This window comes from Oncorhynchus mykiss, chromosome 10, assembly GCF_013265735.2.
Source record: "Oncorhynchus mykiss isolate Arlee chromosome 10, USDA_OmykA_1.1, whole genome shotgun sequence".
Classification (NCBI taxonomy): Eukaryota; Metazoa; Chordata; class Actinopteri; order Salmoniformes; family Salmonidae; genus Oncorhynchus; species Oncorhynchus mykiss.
The window spans coordinates 47,408,203-47,429,576 of NC_048574.1; the positions used below are offsets into that span (position 1 = coordinate 47,408,203).

Consider the following 21,374-nt stretch of genomic DNA (forward strand, 5'->3'; position numbering starts at 1 on the left):
GGTTCCACCAGGTCTTTTTTGTGACTACTTCACGCATTTTCATATCTGAGCGAGGGGCCCATCCTGCAGACAGGCTCATCCCCTCAAACCCCAGAGGCAAGAGTCAGTCCTCTGACATGGGAGTCCAAATACCTAAGTATTTTCCCACTTTGGTTTACTTTATTATCGTTCTTGATTTTTCGTTCATTTTTAGGTGTATGATAAGCAGGCAGATACAGGGTTTTTTATTTATATCGATGCATCATCGGGAATTTAAGGTCATAAGTCTCAATGTAAACAGACTGGGGAGTGCCATCAAGAGAAGTAAGGTCGGCCTCCCGTGTGGTTAAGGGCGCTGTACTGCAGCGCCAGCTGTGCCATCAGAGTCCCTGGGTTCGCGCCCAGGCTCTGTCGTAACCGGTCGCGACCGGGAGGTCCGTGGGGCGACGCACAATTGGCCTAGCGTGAGGGATTGGTCGGTAGGGATCTCCTTGTCTCATCGTGCACCAGCGACTCCTGTGGCGGGCCGGGCGCAGTGCGCGCTAGCCAAGGTTGCCAGGTGCACGGTGTTTCCTCCGACACATTGGTGCGGCTGGCTTCCGGGTTGGATGCGCGCTGTGTTAAGAAGCATTACGGCTGGTTGGGTTGTGTAACGGAGGACGCATGACATTCAACCTTCGTCTCTCCCGAGCCCGTATGGGAGTTGTAGCAATGAGACAAGATAGTAGCTACTACAACAATTGGATACCACGAAATTGGGGAGAAAAAGGAGTAAAAATAAATAAATAGAGAAGGTCATAAGTCTCAATGTAAACGGACTGGGGAGTGACATCAAGAGAAGTAAGGTGAAACTTATCCACACCTGAACACGAGAAACTCAAGAGAATGGGATACAGGAACACTTTTTTTTCTTCTTACAAAATGGGTAGAAGGGGAGTTGCAATCTTGATCCCAAATTCAGTTAATTTTTGAGTTTATACCTACTATTTTCTCCCCAATTTATGTCAGAAATAAAAGACAAGGAGGGTAGATTTATACTTGTTAAATGTAAACTGGATAACAAGGAAGTTACATTATTTAATGTATACGCACCCCCAGGGAGTGACATGGCCTTCTACGGGAAGGTGTTTGATTTAATTATCTGTGGAGGGGACTTTAACACAATTCTAAACTCAAAATTGGACAGCACAAACCAAAATAGGAAAATGAGCCTAGTTGCCAAGAAGATCAATGGGATACTGCAGGATCTAGGACTGCTCGATGTATGGCGTGACACCCACAAGACCGATAAGGAATATACTTTTTACTCAGCCCGCCACACTGAATACTCCAGGTTAGACTATTTTTTTATGTACAGTGCAGATAGACACGGGCTTAAGGATTGTAGGATCGGGCAGAGCGACTTATCAGATCATAATGGAGTTTACCTAACTCTACACCTTGATAGCAAACCAAGAAATACTATATGGAGACTAAATACAAGCATGCTGAATGATCCAGCATTCAAGGAATCAATAAAGACAGAATTGAACATCTATCTGGAGAATAATGATAATGGGGAAGTATCTCCTGCTATATTGTGGGATGCAGCTGAGGCGGTTATTAGAGGGAAGATCATAGCCACATCATCTCTCAAGAAAAAGATTCAAGCACAGAAACTGCTGAAATTACAGGAAACCCTAAGAAACGTAGAACGATCTCATAGTCAATACAAAGACCCTCTTATATTACGAGAGATTCAAAAGGTAAAACAGGAAATTGACCGGATTTATAGAGAAGAAGTAGAGAAAAAGCTTAGGTTCCTGAAACGACGATATTATGAAGCAGGCTCAAAGGCAACCAAATTACTAGCATGGGCACTCAGGAAACAACAAGCACAGAATACCATTTTCAAAATAAAAGACCCCAAAACAAAAAAGGTCACATGCAAATTAGATGAAATACAGAATGCATTTGAATCATATTACACAAATCTGTACAAGCAACCAGAGAAGGCAGATGCACAGACAATAGAGCACTTTTTGAACTCACTTGATCGCTCCTCAATTGGGACAGAGCAAAATGATAGATTAACTTTAGAAATATCCACCGAAGAAATTAATAAAGCAATATCTCAACAAAAAGTCAACAAGTCTCCAGGCACTGATGGCTTCCCTTCAGAATGGTTCAAGACCTTCAGAGAAAATTAACACCTCTATTTAAGGCCTGTTTTAACTGGACTCTGAGGGAGGGTGGTCTCCCACCGTCATGGAGAGAGGTCATCATATCAGTAATCCCAAAAGAGGGTAAAGATAAGAAAGAATGCAGTTCATATAGACCTATCGCAATTCTTAACACAGATTATAAACTATATGCATCAATGATAGCCAAAAGAATGGAGAACATAATCCCAGAATTGATTGACGGAGATCAAACTGGTTTCATACAAAATAGGCAGACACAGGACAATATAAGGAGAGCACTACATGTCATGGACCACATTACTCAGAGTAAGACAAGTGCAATATTAATCCGCCTAGATGCAGAAAAAGCATTTGATTCTGTGGGATGCGATTACCTATTCCAAGTTATGGAAAGATTTGGTTTCAACAAATAAGTGATACAGTGCATCAAAACACTGTATTCATGTCCGACCGCTAGATTAAAGATAAATGGACATTTGACACGAACGACAAAATTAGAGCGAGGGGCAAGACAAGGCTGTAATCTTTCACCCACGCTCTTCTCCTTGTACCTAGAACCATTAGCACAGGCAATAAGACAGGACCCAACCTTAGAGGGAATAACCATAAGAGGCTGTGAACATAAGACATGCATGTATGCTGATGACGTTCTGTTATTCCTTAAAGACCCAGGCTCAAGTGTACCCAGATTGATGGATGTTTTACAAACATTTGGAACATAGTCAGGGTATGTGCTTAACGTACACAAGACCCAAGCCCTAGTATATAATTATACCCCACAGGAAGAGCTGAAGAGTAAGTTTAACTTCACCTGGACCTCTTCATCCATTAAATATCTGGGAGTAAATTTACCAAAAGATACACTCAAACTTTATTGCACGAATTACGATCACATTAACAAGAAAATATATGATGACCCAGACAGGTGGAATTCACTTCCCTTAGATCTTAGTAGTAGAATTGAAGCAATCAAAATGAACGTCCTGCCAAGGTTACTGTATTTGTTCCAATCACTGCCCATATAAATCCCGCCTAAACAGTTTAGGGAATGGGATAAACGGATATCAAGGTTTATCTGGAACAGTAAGAGACCAAGAACTAGATATACAACATTACAGTTACCAAAAAACTGTGGGGGTACCAAACCTAAAAGATGATTATGTGTCAGCCCAATTGAGACCTCTGGTGGGTTGGTGCAATTCAGAATACGAATCCAAATGGAAAGACATCGAGACTACTTTGACAGAGATACCCATACAGTCAGTTTTGGGAAATAAGGACATGGTAAAAGAAATATACAATAGACAAAATCAGTGGATTAATTTCTCTCTGAAGACATGGTTTAGGGTAGTTAAGCAAAAATAATTTAGACAGAGAGATCAAACTGCTGAGTTGGCCCGCATACGACTCCAGCTTCATCCCTGCAACTCAGGACAGCAGGTTTAAACAATGGACGCAGAAAGGCATCACATCATTCAGTACAATTATAAGGAATGGGAACCTAGATAACTTCCAGGACCTAAGTAAAAAACATGGCTTGGATAAACAAGATTTTTACAGATACCTACAAGTTCGACACTATTTCTTAAGGGGGATAAAAGTGACCCTCGAGCACCTCCAAAATTAATCCAAGTATTCACTAACGCATACAACTTGGGGAGTAACAAAAAAACTACTTCAAATCTCTACTTGGGTATTCAATCCTCAAAGAAACATTCTACAAACTATATTAAAAATAAATGGGAGGAGGAACTTAACATTGAAATAACTGATGAAACATGGTTGAACATATTAGAGACTCAACATAGCTCCACCAACTCAAGGTCATGGAGAGAATTCAGTTTCAAGAATGTTATACGTTTCTTCATAACACCTAAACTGAAATCAAAACAGACTGGCTCACCACACCCTTGTGGGAGAGAATGCGGTCTATTGAGGGCGGACCACTCTCGTATCTTTTGGACTTGCCCCGCAAGTCCCGCAACTTACACAATAGAGAAAAGTACCTCTTGAAGGTCCTACTGGCAGCCAGTAAAAAGGCTATCACTAGGAAATGGTTACAAAAAGACCCTCCCACAGTGACACAATGGATAGACATTGTAGAAGAAATAGACCACGTGGAGTGTATGACCTTTGCTCTAAGAACTCAACAGGAGAGAGGTCAAGAATACTGAGAAAAATGGGTTTCGTACTTGGAAAAGGTCCAATTCAAAGATGTCAATGTAACTAATATGATGATATGATGATGAGGCGGCAGGGTAGCCTAGTGGTTAGAGCGTTGGACTAGTAACCGGAAGGTTGCAAGAGCTGAGCTGACCCCCGAGCTGACAAATCTGTCGTTCTGCCCCTGAACAGGCAGTTAACCCACTGTTCCCAGGCCGTCATTGAAAATAAGAATTTGTTCTTAACTGATTTGCCTAGTTAAATAAAGGTAAAGGTAAAACAAATGAAGGTATGAAGTGTAACTGCCAGATATTTTTTGTTGTTGTTCTTTTATTTTTCTTTATTTGTACTTTCTTTGTGTTCCTACAATAAAAACTAAGCCAGACTAAGGTTTGCAACTGCACATGGGGACAAAGATTGTACTTTTGGAGAAATGTTCTCTGGTCTGATGAAACAAAAATAGAACTGTTTGGCCATAATGACCATTGTTATGTTTGGAGGAAAAATGGGGATGCTTGCAAGCCAAAGAACACCATCCCAACTGTGAAACACATGTTGTGGGGGTGCTTTGCTGCAGGAGGGACTGGTGTACTTCACAAAATAGATGGCATCATGAGAGTGGAAAATGATGTGGATATACAGAAGCAACATCTCAAGACATCAGTCAGGAAGTTAAAGCTTGGTCGCAAATGGGTCTTCCAAATGGAACAATGACCCCAAGCATACTTATAAAGTTGTGGAAAAATGGCTTAAGGACAACATAGTCAAAGTATTGGAGTGGCCATCACAAAGCCCTGACATCAATCCCATAGAACATGTGTGGGCAGAACTCAAAAAGTGTGTGCGAACAAGGAGGCCTACAAACCTGATTCGGTTACACCAGCTCTGTCAGGAGGAATGGGCCAAAATTCACCCAACTTATTGTGGGAAGCTTGTGGAAGGCTACCCGAAATGTTTGACCCAAGTTAAACAATTTAAAGGCAATGCTACCAAATACTAATTGAGTGTATGTAAACTTCTGACCCACTGGGAATGTGATGAAAGAAAAAAAGCTGAAATAAATAATTATCTCTACAATTATTGTGACATTTCACATTCTTAAAATAAAATGGTGATCCTAACTGACCTAAAATTGAATTTTTGCTCGGATTAAAAGTCAGGAATTGTGAAAAACTGAGTTTAAACGTATTTGGCTAAGGTGTATGTAAACTTCCGACTTCAACTGTAGGTACAGTATAAAAAGATCATCAAAGACAACAAACATCCGAGCCACTGCTTGTTGTATGACTATGCATAGATAATAAAAAGCAAGTAGCAGCAGTGTACAAACAAAGGGAGGGGTTCAATGTAAATAGTCCGGGTGGCAATTTGATTCATTGTTCAGCAGTCTTATGTCTTGGGGGTAGAAACTGTTTTAAGGAGACTTTTGGACAAAAAAGGGAGCCTTTTGGACCTAAACTTGGGGCTCACTTGGGTACAGTTTGCCGTGCGGTAGCAGAGAGAACAATCTATGACTTGGGTGTCTGGAGTTGTTGACAATTTTTGGGCCTTCCCCTGACACCGCCTTGCATATGGGTCCTGGGTGGCAGAAAGCTTGGCCCCAGTGATGTACTGGACTGGACGCACTATCCTCTGTCGCGCCTTACGGTCAGATGCCGATCAGTTGCCGTACTAGGCTGTGATGCAACCGGTCAGGATGGTCTCGATGGTGCAGCTGTAGAACTTTTTGAGGATCTGAGGACCCATGCCAAATCTTTTCAGTCTCCTGAGGGGGTAAAGCTGTTGTCGTGCCCTCTTCACGACTTTCTTGGATGATAGCCATTATTGCCATGAATGCACAGTATATTATATACTTAATGTATGTATTACTATATCCATGTAGGTATCTGATTTCCATACTCTTTGGCCCTGCGCCAGAAATGACAATACTAACTTCTTCCTGCCTTTCTGTCCTTTTAACCCTGTCTCTCCATAAGGTACTGGATCAGTGAGTTCCCAGCAGTGTTGATCTGAACCCAGAGCTGGCAGAGCAGATCAGAGGGCTGAAGGAGCAGCTGGCCTAGCAGGGAGGGGAGCACCAGAACACACTCATCAACATTGACAGTGTGTAAGTGCCGCCTGTCTGCAGCCAGAAAATCATACAAGCATAGAAGCAGGCAAGCAGCCAGGCAGCCATGGTCTTCTCACAGTGACAGCTTAGCATACCATTTAAATGATACAGTATAAAGAATTTCAGAGTGCATGAGGGCATCGACAACCAGCCACTCTCACAGTACTTCTACTTCTACAGTTTATGTTCGTTTCTTATTCTCTCTAGGCCGTCATATGAGTGGAGAAGACAGGCTCAGTCTGACTTCAAGAAGAGGAAGACATCTCTCCTCTTTCATCACCTGGACTCATCTGAACTAGCAGAGCACCTCACCTTCATGGAGCATATGTCCTTCTGTCAGATAGCGGTGTGTGTGGCTGGCCAGCAGGTGGCTCTGTTCGCCAGCTTCTCTCTGTGTCTCACTCAGTTGACTTATTTGCTCTTGGCTGAATTATGCAGTATACGTTGTATTTGTACTTGTGTGAGAGAGACCGTGTGTTTGTGTGCACGTTTGACTGTGTGTATATGTATATATTGGACAGTGTGTCTACGACGGTTCCTTGCCCTCCAGTTCCAGGATCACCACAGCTTTGTGATGCATGACTGCACGGTAGACTTCATCACCCACTTCAACAGTGTGTCTCAGGGGATCCATCTGATGGTGCTCAGCAACCCCCCCCCCCCCCCCCCCCCCCCCCGCGCCCTCAGAGGGCTGTAGTCATCTCCCATTTCATCAGGGTCGCACAGGTCAGTCAATCAACTTCCAGGTCAATGAGAGTCAACCCCCAGGCCTGTGAGAGCCAACCCCCATGTCTGTGAGAGCCAACCCGCAGGTCAGAAAGAGAGTCAACCCCCAGGTCAGAAAGAGAGTCAACCCCCAGGTCAGAAAGAGAGTCAACCCCCAGGTCAGAAAGAGAGTCAACCCCCATGTCAGAAAGAGAGTCAACCCCCAGGTCAGAAAGAGAGTCAACCCCCAGGTCAGAAAGAGAGTCAACCCCCAGGTCAGAAAGAGAGTCAACCGTCAGGTCAGAAAGAGAGTCAACCCCCATGTCAGAAAGAGAGTCAACCCCCAGGTCAGAAAGAGAGTCAACCCCCAGGTCAGAAAGAGAGTCAACCCCCAGGTCAGAAAGTGAGTCAACCGCCAGGTCAGAAAGAGAGTCAACCCCCAGGTCAGAAAGAGAGTCAACCCCCAGGTCAGAAAGAGAGTCAACTCCCAAACTGCCTCTTGACGTTGGTCTGTCTTCTGTTCCCTGTTGTGCTTTCGTTGGCTATGTTAGTGCCCAGATGGGTTATATTTTTTCTCTGGTCTCTCTGTAGAGGTTGTTACAGCTGCAGAACTTCACCACTCTGATGGCAGTAGTGGGGGGTCTGAGCAGTAACTCCATCTCACGCCTCAAAGACACACAGTCCCACATTAGCAACGATGTGAGCAAGGTAAGGACTTTTGATAATATTTTAGTTAAGAAGAGTGAAAACATACATTTATCAGTTACAACGAAACGTCTACATTTTTGAATGTAGGTCAATGTCAAAATGTGGCCCAGTTATTTATATATCCACGGTATTCTGCTCGACAGGCTTTGGACTTTAGCACGTATAGCACTTTAACGCACAGGGCACACTGGTTGGTGTCACCTCGTTAGTCAGTATGTGTTCCACCTGTGCTGGTTGCCATCACGTTAGTGGGAAGGTTTTTCACCTGCCCAGGTGCTATTTAAGAGTAGCTGGCCCAGTCCTCTTGAGCGATGTAGAGGGACTCTCCCCATCTGATTTCTAGAAAAACATTCCTTTGTCTGATTTAGTTTTGTGCCACCTTTTTGGTATGCTTCCTGTCTTTAAGTTTGGCTGGGTTTTTCTTTTGTTTGCCTCTTTTTGGGCAGATTCAGTGGGTGCTCATGGTAGGTGTCTTTTAGGTTCCAGTTGATGTTTCTAGTCAAGTTTTAGTGGACACCCCCATGAGTGTCCACCACCACCTGTTTAATTTTGGTTGTTGGTCAGTGAGTCTTTGTTAGTTCACCTTTCTGTATGAGTGAAATGTTTGTTTTTCTTGCTGGGGAACTTAAGTGATGTCTATCACTGTGTGACATCCCCATTGTCTCAGGCATTCAAACAACCTGGTGGAGCTTATGACCTCCTGTGGGAAGTACAGGCAGTACCGCCTGCGTATCACAGAGAACACGGGCTTTCGCTTCCCCATCCTGGGAGTGCATCTCAAGGACCTCATAGCAGTGCACGTGGCCCTGTCCGACTGGAGCGACCGCGAGAAGACCAAGGACAACCTGGCCAAGACCCTGCAATGCAATCCTCCAGCAGCTAGCGCTGGCCCAGACTGCACCACTCAGTGTTGATGCCACCATGGACCTGCTCAACCTGCTCATGGTTTGGCCCGGGTGACTGATACTGAATGACTTTATAGATTTGTTTTACCGGTTAGCTTTAGCATTTTATTTTTGTGTATTGTTCCTGTCTTGTATCTCTGGACCAGTACCATTCGGAGGAAGAGATCTATCAGCTGTCTCTGCAGAGGGAGCCACGCACTGCCAGGTGAGGTGAAATTGTGGGTAATCCACATTTCTGTTTTGGTTTGTCCTTCCACGAGTCTGCCTGTGATAGAGGAATGGGCATCTTCAGTGAAGCCCAAAGCCAACCTCATACAGAAGATGGTTGCGGTAGGCTTTTTTAAAATTTTATTTTTAATTTTACCTTTATTTAACCAGGCAAGTCAGTTAAGAACAAATTCTTATTTTCAATGACGGCCTAGGAACAGTGGGTTAACTGCCTGTTCAGGGGCAGAACGACAGATGTACCTTGTCAGCTCGGGGATTTGAACTATGACGGGGATTATGAAACACGACAATGATCCTTTAATTTGGTCATATTTCAGTCAGTGCTTAAGCATTCTGACGCTGATGAAGACGACTACATCTCTACAGGAGGAATTTGAGATCATTAGGACCAAACTCCCATACCTCTGCAAGTTTGATGACCTGGATAAGAGTCAGTGAGTATCACAGGTCATAACTATTCATGACAGATGTAGTAAATGTATAATTCAAGCTACGGTGTTAGTCATAACGGCCAGCATCTTGTCTAAACTTAGCAAAAACAGAAAGGTACCTTTCTCTGGACCCTGTCCTTCAAAGATCATTTGTAAAAATCTTCATTGCAAAGGGTTTAAACACGGTTTCCCATGCTTGGTCAATGGATCATAAACAATTAATGAACATGCACCTGTGGAACGATTGTTAAGACACTAACCGCTTACAGATGGTAGGCAATTTAAGGTCACAGTTATTGAAACTTAGGACACTGAAGAGACCTTTCTACTGACTCTGGAAAACACCAAAAGAAAGATGCCCAGGGTCCCTGCTCATCTGCGTGATCGTGCCTTAGGCATGCTGCAAGGAGGCATGAGGACTGCAGATGTGGCCAGGGCAATAAATTGCAATGTACGTCCTATGAGCTGCTTAAGACCGGGAGACAGGACGGACAGCTGATCGTCCTCGCAGTGGCAGACCACGTGTAACAACACTTGCACAGGATCCGGACATCTGAACATCACACCTGCGGGACAGGTACAGGATGGCAACAACTGCCTGAGTTACACCAGGATCGCACAATCCCTCCATCAGTGCTCAGACTGTCCGCAATAGGCTGAGAGAGGCTGGACTGAGGGCTTGTAGGCCTGTTGTAAGGCAGGTCATCACCAGACATCACCAGCAACAATGTCGCCTATGGGCTCTTCACTGACGTGTCACGGTTTTGTCTCACCAGGGGTGACGGTCGGATTCGCGTTTATCGTCGAACGAATGAGCGTTACACCGAGGGATCGTGCTGGAGGTTCCGTCATGGTCTGGGGAGGTGTGTCACAGCATCATCGGATTGAGCTTGTTATTTGCAGGCAATCTCAACGCTGTGCGTTACAGGGAAGTCATGCTCCTCCCTCATGTGTCCGGTAACTTTCAGGTGCCTTGGTGGAAGAGTGTGGTAACATCTCACAGTAAGAACTGGCAAATATTGTGTAGTCCATGAGGAGATGCACTGCAGTACTTATTGCAGCCGGTGGCCACACCAGATAATGAATGTTTTTATTTTGATTTCCCCCCCCCCCCCCCCCCCCCTCCCCCCTTTTGTTCAGGGAGACATTATTCCGGTTCTGCTAGTCACATGTCTGTAACTTGTTCAGTTTGACTGTTGAATCTTATGTTTTATACAAATATTTACCCATGTTAAGTTTGCTGAAAATGAACACAGTTGACAGTCAGAGGACGTTTATTTTTTGCTGAATTTACACAGTAATTTAGTCACATTAGTCACACACAGTATCTTGTTCCTGTAATACTGACATTTGACCCCTCACCCGCTCAGGGATGGTAGAATCAGTCAGGAGACGATCGACTACATCACCAAGGCCAGCTCTTTGCTGAACATCAAGATGGGCGTTCATCCACACGTTTTTAGAGATGACCTGCATGAAGCCTACACTTTGCCATCCCTGTAAAGGCATTGTAAGAATGCCTACGCTTCAACTATGTAAGACTCCATGTAAAAGCGGTTTTAATCATAAGGGACATAACATATGAATCAACATGGTGGAAACATTTAGTACCAAGACCTGTGTGTACAAATGATGTCTTGATCCCCCCATAGCAGAGGATGCTCAAATTATGACTAGTGCTGTTATGATTGTGGATTAAGATATTCAGAGAGCACCATTTAGGATGTAGAACAGTAAGGGTGCTGATGGTAATATTATGTAACAAAACACACCCACACACCGGTTCTGTTTCCTATTTTAAAAGTGTTTCTCTCTCTCGTTTTATCTCTTCCGGCGGACACTTCATCTTCTGCTTCATAGCCTATGCACTAACTTTAGCTCTGTTCTGTACTAATTGTTTTTGAATCAATCAAGTTGTCTGCAAATGACTTGACTCCTGAGAATGCTGACAAAGTCGTGGTTTGTAACTTTCCTTAACTGCTCACTGTTGATTGTATGATAGATTTGAATTGCTTCCTGCAATTTGGATAAAATTATCATTCAGCAATCGGTATCATTTTGAAAGTTACCACCAACCCTGTCCTTTTAAATGCTAAAAGTGACCGAAGGGGGGTTTTTACAAGAGATGTGTAAAGGTACAGTAATACAAGGATCTGTCAGAATTCTGCGCCCCACGCACAATGGTATGTAATAGTTTATTATACTGAACAAAAGTGGAAATGTAACAGTTTCAAAGTGTTTACTGTGTTACAGTTCATATAAGGAAATAGGTCAATTTAAATAAGTTCATTAGACCCTTTAACTATGGTTTTCACATGACTGGGCAGGGGCACAGCCATGGGTGGGCCTTGGAGGGCATAGGCCCATCCACTGGGGAGTCAGACCCAGCCAGTCAGAATGAGTTTTTCCCCACAAAATAGCTTTATTACAGACAGAAATACTCCTCAGCACCCCTCTCCCCTGATGATCCCGTAGGTGAAGAAGCTGGAAAGGAGGTCCTGGGATGACGTGGTCTGCAGTTGTGAGGCTGGTTGGGCGTGCTACCAAATTTTCTAAAATAAGAGCAGGGCTTATATTAGAGACCTCTCTACTTGAAATCTGTGGCATTGTGTTGTGACACAACTGCAAAAATTAAGTGGCCTTTTATTGTCCCCAGCACAAGGTGCACCTGTGTAATGATCATGCTGTTTATTCAGCTTCATATACCACACCTGTCAGGTGGATGGATTATCTTGGCAATTGAGAAATGCACACTAACAGGGATGTAAACATGTGGGTGCACAAAAATAAGCTTTTTGTGCATATGGAACATTTCTGCCATTTAAAAAAAAAAGTATTTTATTTTATTTGCCAGCAGCATACCACCCTGCATCCCATTGCTGGCTTGCTTCTGAAGCTAAGCAGGGTTGGTCCTGGTCAGTCCCTGGATGGGAGACCACATGCTGATGGAAGTGGTGTTGGACAGCCTGTAGGAGGCACTCTTTCCTCTGGTCTAAAAAAATATCCCAATGCCCCAGGGCAGTGATTGGGGACACTTCCCTGTGTAGGGTGCTGTCTTTCGGATGGGATGTTAAACGGGTGTCCTGACTCTTTGAGGTCATTAAAGATCCCATGGCACTTATTGTAAGAGTATGGGTGTTAACCCCGGTGTCCTGGCTAAATTCCCAATTTGTCCCTCATACCATCACGGTCACTTAATCATCCCCAGCTTACAATTGGCTCATTCATCCCCCTCTCCCCTGTAACTATTCCCCAGGTCGTTGCTGTAAATGAGAATGTGTTCATTTACCTGGTTAAAAAAAATAATTCAGCTCATGTAACATGAGACTGACACTTTACATGTTGCGTTTATATTTTTGTTCAGTATATATTTCAGAGATGGTTATTTACCAGATACTATTGCTCAGTGAGACAGTCAGTGTTTGCACTGTACCTCAAGCAAAACATTTCCAAAACCTATTGCTTAGTTGAACACAAAAGCAATATTTTTTGGGGGGGCATGTTTAGTCATTATCTAAAGCAACTTAGTTAGTGCATTCGTCTTCAGATAGGGAGGTGAGACAACCACATCAGTCGTGGTAAGAACATTTTCCCCAAACAAAAAGAAGTGCAGGTTTTATTTATTTGTACTTAAAATAAGATGGATGTCTTATTTAAGATACTCCGTGAAGAGGTGGGGTTGTCTATAAGAAGCCAAGGATATGCTAGCTATCGAGCAATACATTAGCAATGCCAGTAACAATCCTATCTGTTTTCAGATGATCCTAAAGATTTAACCTCCCAGTAACCACTCACACTCTTCTCCATTCTACCCTGTGGGGTGAGCTGTCACAAAGACTGTTGCAGCCACCTTGCTGTTGAGTGCTGCAAACCAACAAATGTGCCGGTCACGATCCTTCAGTGTGCCTGATATGGTTTAGCCCCGACACGTTCTACATCCGAGGTAAAAGCACACCACTCAATTCACCTCTTTTCTTTTACATTCAATCTTTACCTGGATGTCTCAAACTTGGTCTTGGTGCAAATGGACCATACTTTTTTACAGCTTAGTGCAATTAGGTATGGCACTTTGTCAATTTAGTGCATATCCTATTATCTTAAATCCGTAACTGGTACAAATTAGATATTGGCTCCTGACCAATCTATTTGAAACGTGACTAGGCGATTAAGACTAAAGTTCTACCTTTTTTATTTTTTTACTGTAGACCTCTTGTTGTCCTGCTAAAAGTGCAATACTTGAGGCTTTTCACAAACCGGTATATAAACTCAGCAAAAAAAGAAAGGTCCCTTTTTCAGGACCCTGTCCTTCAAAGATAATTTGTAAAAATCCAAATAACTTCACAGATCTTCATTGTAAAGGGTTTAAACAATGCTTCCATTCCTGTTCAATGAACCATAAACCATTCATGAACGTGCACCTGTGGAACGGTCGTTAAGACACTAACAGCTTACAGGCAGTAGGCATTTAAGGTCACAGTTATTGAAACTTAGGACACTAAAGAGGCCTTTCTACTGACTCTGAAAAATACCAAAAGAAAGATGCCCAGGGTCCCTGCTCATCTGCGTGAACGTGCCTTAGGCATGCTGCAAGGAGGCATGAGGACTGCAGATGTGGCCAGGGCAATACATTGCAATGTCCATACTGTGAGACGCCTAAGACAGCGCTACAGGGAGACAGGACAGACAGCCGTCTGTCCTGTCTCCCTGTAGCGCTGTCTTAGGCGTCCTCACAGTGGCAGACCACGTGTAACAACACCTGCACAGGATCAATACACCCGAACATCACACCTGAGGGACAGCTACAGGATGGCAACAACAACTGCCCGAGTTACACCAGGAAAGCACAATCCCTCCATCAGTGCTCAGACTGTCCGCAATAGGCTGAGAGAGGCTGGACTTGAGGGCTTGTAGGCCTGTTGTAAAGCAGGTCCTCACCAGACATCACCGACAACCACGTCGCCTATGGGCATGAACCCATCGTCGCTGGACCAGACAGGACTGGCAAAATGCTCTTCACTGACGAGTCACGGTTTTGTCTCACCGGGGGTGATGGTCGGATTCGCGTTTATCGTCAAAGGAATGAGTGTTACACCGAGGCCTGTACTCTGGAGCGGGATCGAGGTGGAGGTTCCATCATGGTCTGGGGCAGTGTGTCACAGCATCATCGGACTGAGCTTGTTGTCAATGCAGGCAATCTCAACGCTGTGCGTTACAGGGAAGACATCCTCCTCCTTCATGTGGTACCCTTCCTGCAGGCTCATCCTGACATGACCCTTCAGCATGACAATGTCACCAGCCATACTGCTCGTTCTGTGCATGATTTCCTGCAAGACAGGAATGTCAGTGTTCTGCCATGGCCAGCGAGGAGTCCGGATCTCAATCCCATTGAGCACGTCTGGGACCTGTTGGATCGGAGGGTGAGGGCTAGGGCCATCCCCCCCCCCCCCCCCAGAAATGTCTGGGAACTTGCAGGTGCCTTGGTGGAAGAGTGGGACGACATCTCACAGCAAGAACTGGCAAATCTGGTGCAGTCCATGAGGAGATGCACTGCAGTACTTAATGCAGCTGGTGGCCACACCAGATAATGACTGTTACTTTTTGACCCCCCCCCCCCCCTGTTCAGGGACACATTATTCAATGTCTGCTAGTCACATGTCTGTGGAATTTGTTCAGTTTTGTCTCAGTTGTCGAATCTTGTTTTCATACAAATATTTACACATGTTAAGTTTGCTGAAAATAAATGCAGTTGACAGTGAGGGGACTTTTATTTTTTTGCTGAGTTGCATAGTTTTTACAAATGTATTTTTGTTCCGTGCAAAGTCTTTTGATATCTGCGGTTCTCCAATATGGCTGATTTTGGTGTGCTTAACACAACAAATCTCTCTCTCGCAAAGGAAGCACCCGACTCTCTGGAGGATGAAGTGTTTGATGTCCACCTTTTTGAGGTAAGAAGGTTAGGATAATGCAGGGTATATGTGTTGGAATAATCTAGTGTAGAAGACATTAGGAACACCTTCCTAATATTGAGTTGTAACCCCTTTTGCCCCCAGTATAGTCTCGCTTCGTCGGGTGTGTACTCCACAGGGATGCTGCCCGACATTTGTCTCCAATGCTTCCCACACTTTTTTCAAGGTGGCTGCGTGTCGTTTGGGTAGCGGACCATTCTACACGGAACATTTTTGAGTGTGGAAAAACCCCAGCAGCGTTGCAGTTCTTGACCCACTCAAACCAGTGCGCCGGGCACCTACTCCCTTATCTCGTTCAAAGGCACGTGAATATTTTGTCTTGCCCGTTCACCCTCTGAATGGCACACATACACACTCCATGTCTCGGGGCTGATAAATCCTTATTTAACCCGTCTCCTCCCCTTCATCTACACAGATTTTTGAAGTGCATTTAACAGGTGTCATCAATCAAGGGATCCTTAGCTTACACCAGTCAGTCTGTCATGGAAAGGACCTGTCTCTAATGTTTTTGTACACTGTGTATGTCAGCATCTCCTAGTGTGAGCAATGTGCCTGATCAAATGCTCTATCTGCAAGTGTTTTGAAGTAGTCTCTCTACAATTCCTATCTAAACTCATCCTGTTTTTAGACTGCAGTTCTCTATTTCCTGAATGAATTTTGTGGTCCACTTACTAGTTAATTTTCACATCAGAATGAAGACCAACATTGACGAGATCACAAACGTTTCCCATGCTGCCCAAGCTGAACTTAAATGAGGACCCGACAGCAATGACACTCCGACGATCTGTGTGATAGAAATGTTTTTGCTCCTGTTTGGATACGCAATGCACGCTAAGAACATTGCACATTCTCTGACTTTCTTGAATGTCCACATTTTCCCCACGTTTTAGAGCTATTGAACCTGAGGAAGGATTGTGTAACTGTGTAACTAACTATATGTTTACTTGCTAATGATACTTTGATTCAGTCATTGCATGTTGTGCTGATTTGTGTATTTATTTTCTGATGAATTAATCCTTCATTCTCTTGGCTATAGTATTATTTGCCCAGAGCTTTCACAGTAGGTAAACCTGGAGTACAGTAGATGCATATCTCTGCATGTGCTTGTATACGGCTCATGATTGCTGAAGGTTGCTTCTCCTCTAGGTGGGGAGGTTTTGTGTCAACACTGCATAGCGTAGGCTACCACTGGGATTTAGCATTTTGTAGTTCTTTCACATTCCCTGGTTTTAGTGTAGCCCTATGTTTGTGTATAAAATGTGGATTGTTGATGACAAGGTAAATTGAGGTTCTTTCCTCAGCTAGCCAACCATGTTCATGTTTGATTACATTGTATTGTGGTACAATTTTAAAAGGCAGAAAGATCTTCTATGGTTTTATATCATAGAATAGAGATGGCATCATGCCCAACTACTTTGGACTTTGCTACCTGTGTACATACAATATGCTGAGGAGTTATTTGTCTCGCTCTGTTACTCCCAAGTGATACTCCCATGAGGGAAGGCAATTAATTTACTCTGAGCAGTGGTTTCTAGGAACTTCAATACATAGCTGAGACGATTCTCTCCGGGATCGTCACACTGTAAAATGTGATAACAGCACAAATTTAGGCTACATTTTATACTTATTGCTTAAAGTCCGAGGGGTTGTGGTATATGGCCGATATACCACAGATAAGGGCTGTTCTTAGGCGCAACACTGAGTGCCTGGATATATACCATAAACCCCCGAGGTGCCTTATTGAGATTATAAACTGGTTACCAATGTAATTAGAGCGGTAAAAATACATGTTTTGTCATACCCATGGTATATGGTCTGTTTATAAACTGGGTGGTTCATGTCCTGAATGCTGATTGGCTGAAAGCCATGGCTTATCGGTCTGTATACCACGGGTAGACCGGGGCGGCAGGGTAGTCTAGTGGTTAGAGTGTTGGACTAGTAACCGGAAGGTTGTAAGTTCAAATCCCCAAGCTGACTAGGTACAAATCTGTCGTTCTGCCCCTGAACAGGCAGTTAACCCACTGAAAAATAAGAATTTGTTCTTAACTGACTTGCCTAGTTAAATAAAGGTAAAATAAATTACTAGTGTAGCCTATAAGCAGATGTAGGCATTGTTTTACACTTGCCAATATACCATGGCTAAGGGCTGTATCAGGGCACTCTGTGTCACGTCGTGTGTAAGAACAGGCCTTAGCTGTGGTATATTGGCCATATACCATTGCTTAAATATACCACACCTGTCAGCCAATCAGCATTCCGGGCTCGAACCGCCTATAATTTTGAAATCTATTCCTATTGCAACAAACATGACTTAAAAACATTCTTCTTCATATTTTGTGATAGAGCTTATCAATAATTTTGTCTTTCAAACAGATTCCAATTTAGAGCATTTTGTTATGTTGGACTTTAGTAGATATTCAGTTTGAGAAATAATGTTTAGTACTTTTGTGCTGTCTTTTATTTGAACCACTCATTTTGCAAACTTGTAACCTTCAGGTGTTGCTGGCACTCCTGTCAACTTCCAATTTGGTAGGCTGAGGATTTGTCACCATAGTAACTCCACCTCTGGCATCCTGTAGGCATTTACTGGCCTGTGAAAACTGAAGCCATCTCACAAGGGCTAGTCCTATTTATATTGTGGTCGTTTTTTTTAATAACGCAAGCAAGGTTATTATTGAGGGAGATGTCCAAACCCGTATGATCTTGTCACACTGCATTAACAGCTTTATGGAGCTGAGAGAGAAAATAAAGGGCTTGGATTAGGTCCAAGGCCAGTTATCATGTGTGCAGGGTTTATACACATGAGAGCAGACTATTTATGTATGTGAAATAGGGTATATAATAGCCTCATATTTTTTTTTTTAAAAGCACTTGTTAAGTTATACACCCGAAATGCTTAGAAGGTCCTCCCACCATTACACCTGTCCTCGGATTGACTATTCAATCAATCAAATTCGGTGAAAACCATCACTAAAATGTCTCAATTATGTCGCTATGTATTTGACAGGGTTAATGAGAAAAGATGGGCCTACAGGTTCAACCCAATACGTTTGTGATTGTCCTCCATGGCAATGCACATGTACATTTCATTGGGAGTGCACATGATTGGTCAACTGCCGTTGACCGCGCCCTCAACCCAATACCGAACCATCAGCACCGCTGAGTCGGGGGGGAGTGATGATTCTGCTGCTGTCTTCAATGCGGTGGAGGAAGACAACTATTGTCTAATGCGGGGATTCCGGGGGTTCATAACTGCATGTCTTTCCAGAAGACGAAGAAGTCTGCAGCGTTTCACCTACATGCTCTATTTTAAATATTCAAAACCTCTGGAATTCTGCCGCGAACTCCGGGATAATTCTAACAAACCACGTTGTCTGTGTATCGGGTGTTGGAGTACAGAATAATGGCCAGGTAAGACCACTGAATATTTCCATGGGGAATGACCTCCGATAAAGAAACATTTAAATATTGGTTCAGGTGTTTATAGTAAAGGTTGTTCCCCTAGACTCCCCGACCCCCGTGGTATGGCTTTGCAGTTGCCTAGGCTATGGACCTCGCTATCATCAGACCTGTGATTGTCTGCACTAGCCTACAATAATAATGTTGCTGCTTTCCAATCGACAAAAATCATCGACTGTCGTCAAGTAATAAGAAATGCGTTATGTTTATGCTATAAATGAGGGCTTCTCGTAGTCATTCGGTTTCTTTCTGCATTGTCTGGGTTACAGCAGCATCAATTGAGGGGAGAGGATAGTCAAAATCCTATAGGGGAGAGGATACATTCGTATTACTGCATGGGTAGTACAAGTGGCTTGGCAATATTTCCCGCAGGGATAGCTTGTTTGTTGGCTCACATCACGCAATGATAAATGGTGTGAATTAGACTTTATTACTAGCGTAGCCTATAAGTAGACGTAGGCATTGGGTCGTTTAACACTTGACAACTATTGTCAAGGTGGTACTCAGTGTAACTATTGTCAAGGTGGTGCTCAGTGTAACTATTGTCAAGGTGGTGCTCAGTGTAACTATTGTCAAGGTGGTGCTCAGTGTAACTATTGTCAAGGTGGTGCTCAGTGTTGTAGATGAGGCACAGCTCCTCCATTAATGACAGTTATGTAATTTTGTCACGTTTGTTTCCTCTGGAATGAAATAAGCTACTGATCCAGCCATTGGCTACACACACTCTCCATAGTTGCAGTCCACCTGGGGGCATCTCCCGGTCTCTGAAAGGTAACTGAACTTAAACACAACAAGGTCACTCCAGACTTCTGGCGGTGCATCTTATCTTCTCTCCATCCCAACGCCTTGCCAGATGAGGGTAACACACCATCGACACCTTACTTTCAGCCGGTAGAGGTGCCCTAGATCAGGTTTTCCAAAACTTGGGCCTGGAGCCTCCCCTGGGTGCACGTTTTGGTTTTTGCCCTAGCACTACACAGCTGATTGAATTAACCAACTTATTATCAAGCTTTGATTATCTGAATCAGCTGTGTAGTGTTAGGGCAAAAAATAAAACATGCACTCAGGGAGGGGAGGGAGGCGGGGCAGGCAACAAACACAGTAAAGTACTTAATTGTTTACTGAGATATGATTTGATATTGAGATAAAAACAGCTGCATTGCAACTTTAATGAAGTAGAATCATCACACCTGGACCTCACACCCCAGTGGACAAACTCATCCAGGGTGGGTCACAGCAGAGACACACTGACAGCAACAGTGGGCCTCACTCACTCATACAATCAGGTCCGAAGTTATTGTCACCCTTCATAAAGACGAGTGAAAATGACGGTAGAAAAAACATAAATAAAATACTGAGCTATATTTTATGCTAAAAAATAAAATAAAAATATTATTTTATACTAATACAATTACTCAAATAAATAGATTGTGCACATATTATTGGCACCTTAAAGCTTCTTATAAATCAATCCAAAATATTCAATCTGCATGAAGCTTTTACTTTTGTATTGTGGATTTCCATGGCTTCCTGTTTCACTGGGGTATACAGATGAGGTAACGCATGTAAAATCCCTTTGTCATTCGTCACCACGGGAAAAGGCAAAGAGCTCACAAATAGAGACACATGTTGTTGACCTTCATCCGGCAATGGGTAAAATTTTTTTTTGCAAAAACATACCACTTACGGCAACATTTAGTCAGTTTTAAAACCACTGGAACAGGAGTAAACTTGCCTGGTATTGGACGCAAGTGTATGTTGTCCCTACGCACAGTGAGGAAAGATGGTTCCGGAAGGCAAAGAAAAATGTAAAGGGCCAAAGTTGAAGAATTACAGAACTTGGTCACATCGTCTGGATGCCAAATCTACAATTAAACACCACCTCCATGCCAATAGCCTCTTTGGAAGGGTTGCCAGGAAAAAAAAGCCTTTATTGAGAGCAACCAATAAATGTTAACGCCTGGAGTTTTCTAAACGGCTTTGGCACTTGAATTGGAACCGGTGCTGTGGTCAGAGGACACCAAAATAGGGCTCTTTGACCATGCACACCAGTGGTGGGTTTGGTGTTGAAAGAAGGATGCATATGCGTACAGTAAATAAGCTCATACCTACTGTAAGATATGGTGGTGGATTTTTTTTTATGTTATGGGGCTATTTTGCTTCCACTTGTCCTGGGGCCCTTGTTAAAGGCACAGGAAGTTAGGAAGGAAGGAAGTTGACACCCCATATTTTGGCATGATTCCCGTCCTAGAGCGAAAATGCTCGACACAGGCTTAATACATCTTCTTGAAACGTATTCACAAATTGGGAGTGTGAGCGTAGTTGTGGTCTCAGAGTGGAGGGAAACAACGAATAGGGCACTGACAGCTTTGAGTGAGTGTAGCTAACTAGCATACTAACCTTATCTAGCTAGCTATCTTGCTAACCTTATTTAGCTATCTTTAAAAAACAAATTTTTTAACTACACAGTATTCAAAAGATTAGCCAGCTGGTTCTGGCTGCTTCTGGAGCTGGATTTGTCATAGGGCAGAGACGCT

General features: G+C 43.5%; 1 protein-coding gene, 1 long non-coding RNA gene and 1 pseudogene across 5 annotated transcripts in view; all 3 read left to right on the top strand.

Moving 5' to 3' along the window:
- The first annotated feature begins 1,184 nt into the window (after window positions 1–1,184).
- On the top strand, window positions 1,185–11,803 carry LOC110533129 (annotated as a pseudogene).
- An 821-nt stretch (window positions 11,804–12,624) lies between these two features.
- LOC118936698 lies at window positions 12,625–18,279 on the top strand. 2 transcript variants are annotated; one of them, XR_005034164.1, is made up of 3 exons: window positions 12,625–13,355; window positions 15,307–15,357; window positions 15,463–18,279. It is a non-coding gene; the product is annotated as an uncharacterized LOC118936698 (long non-coding RNA). The 2 variants fall into 2 exon arrangements; XR_005034163.1 differs by having other exon boundaries at window positions 15,545–18,279.
- A 136-nt stretch (window positions 18,280–18,415) lies between these two features.
- The window catches only part of LOC110533130 (neurexin-2-like), a 422,662-nt gene continuing 419,703 nt past the window's right edge, over window positions 18,416–21,374 (top strand). For all 3 annotated transcript variants that reach the window (XM_036933223.1, XM_036933225.1, XM_036933224.1), the window contains exon 1: window positions 18,416–18,789. The gene's annotated coding sequence lies outside the window, so the exon portion shown is untranslated. The remainder of the gene's footprint in view (window positions 18,790–21,374) is intronic.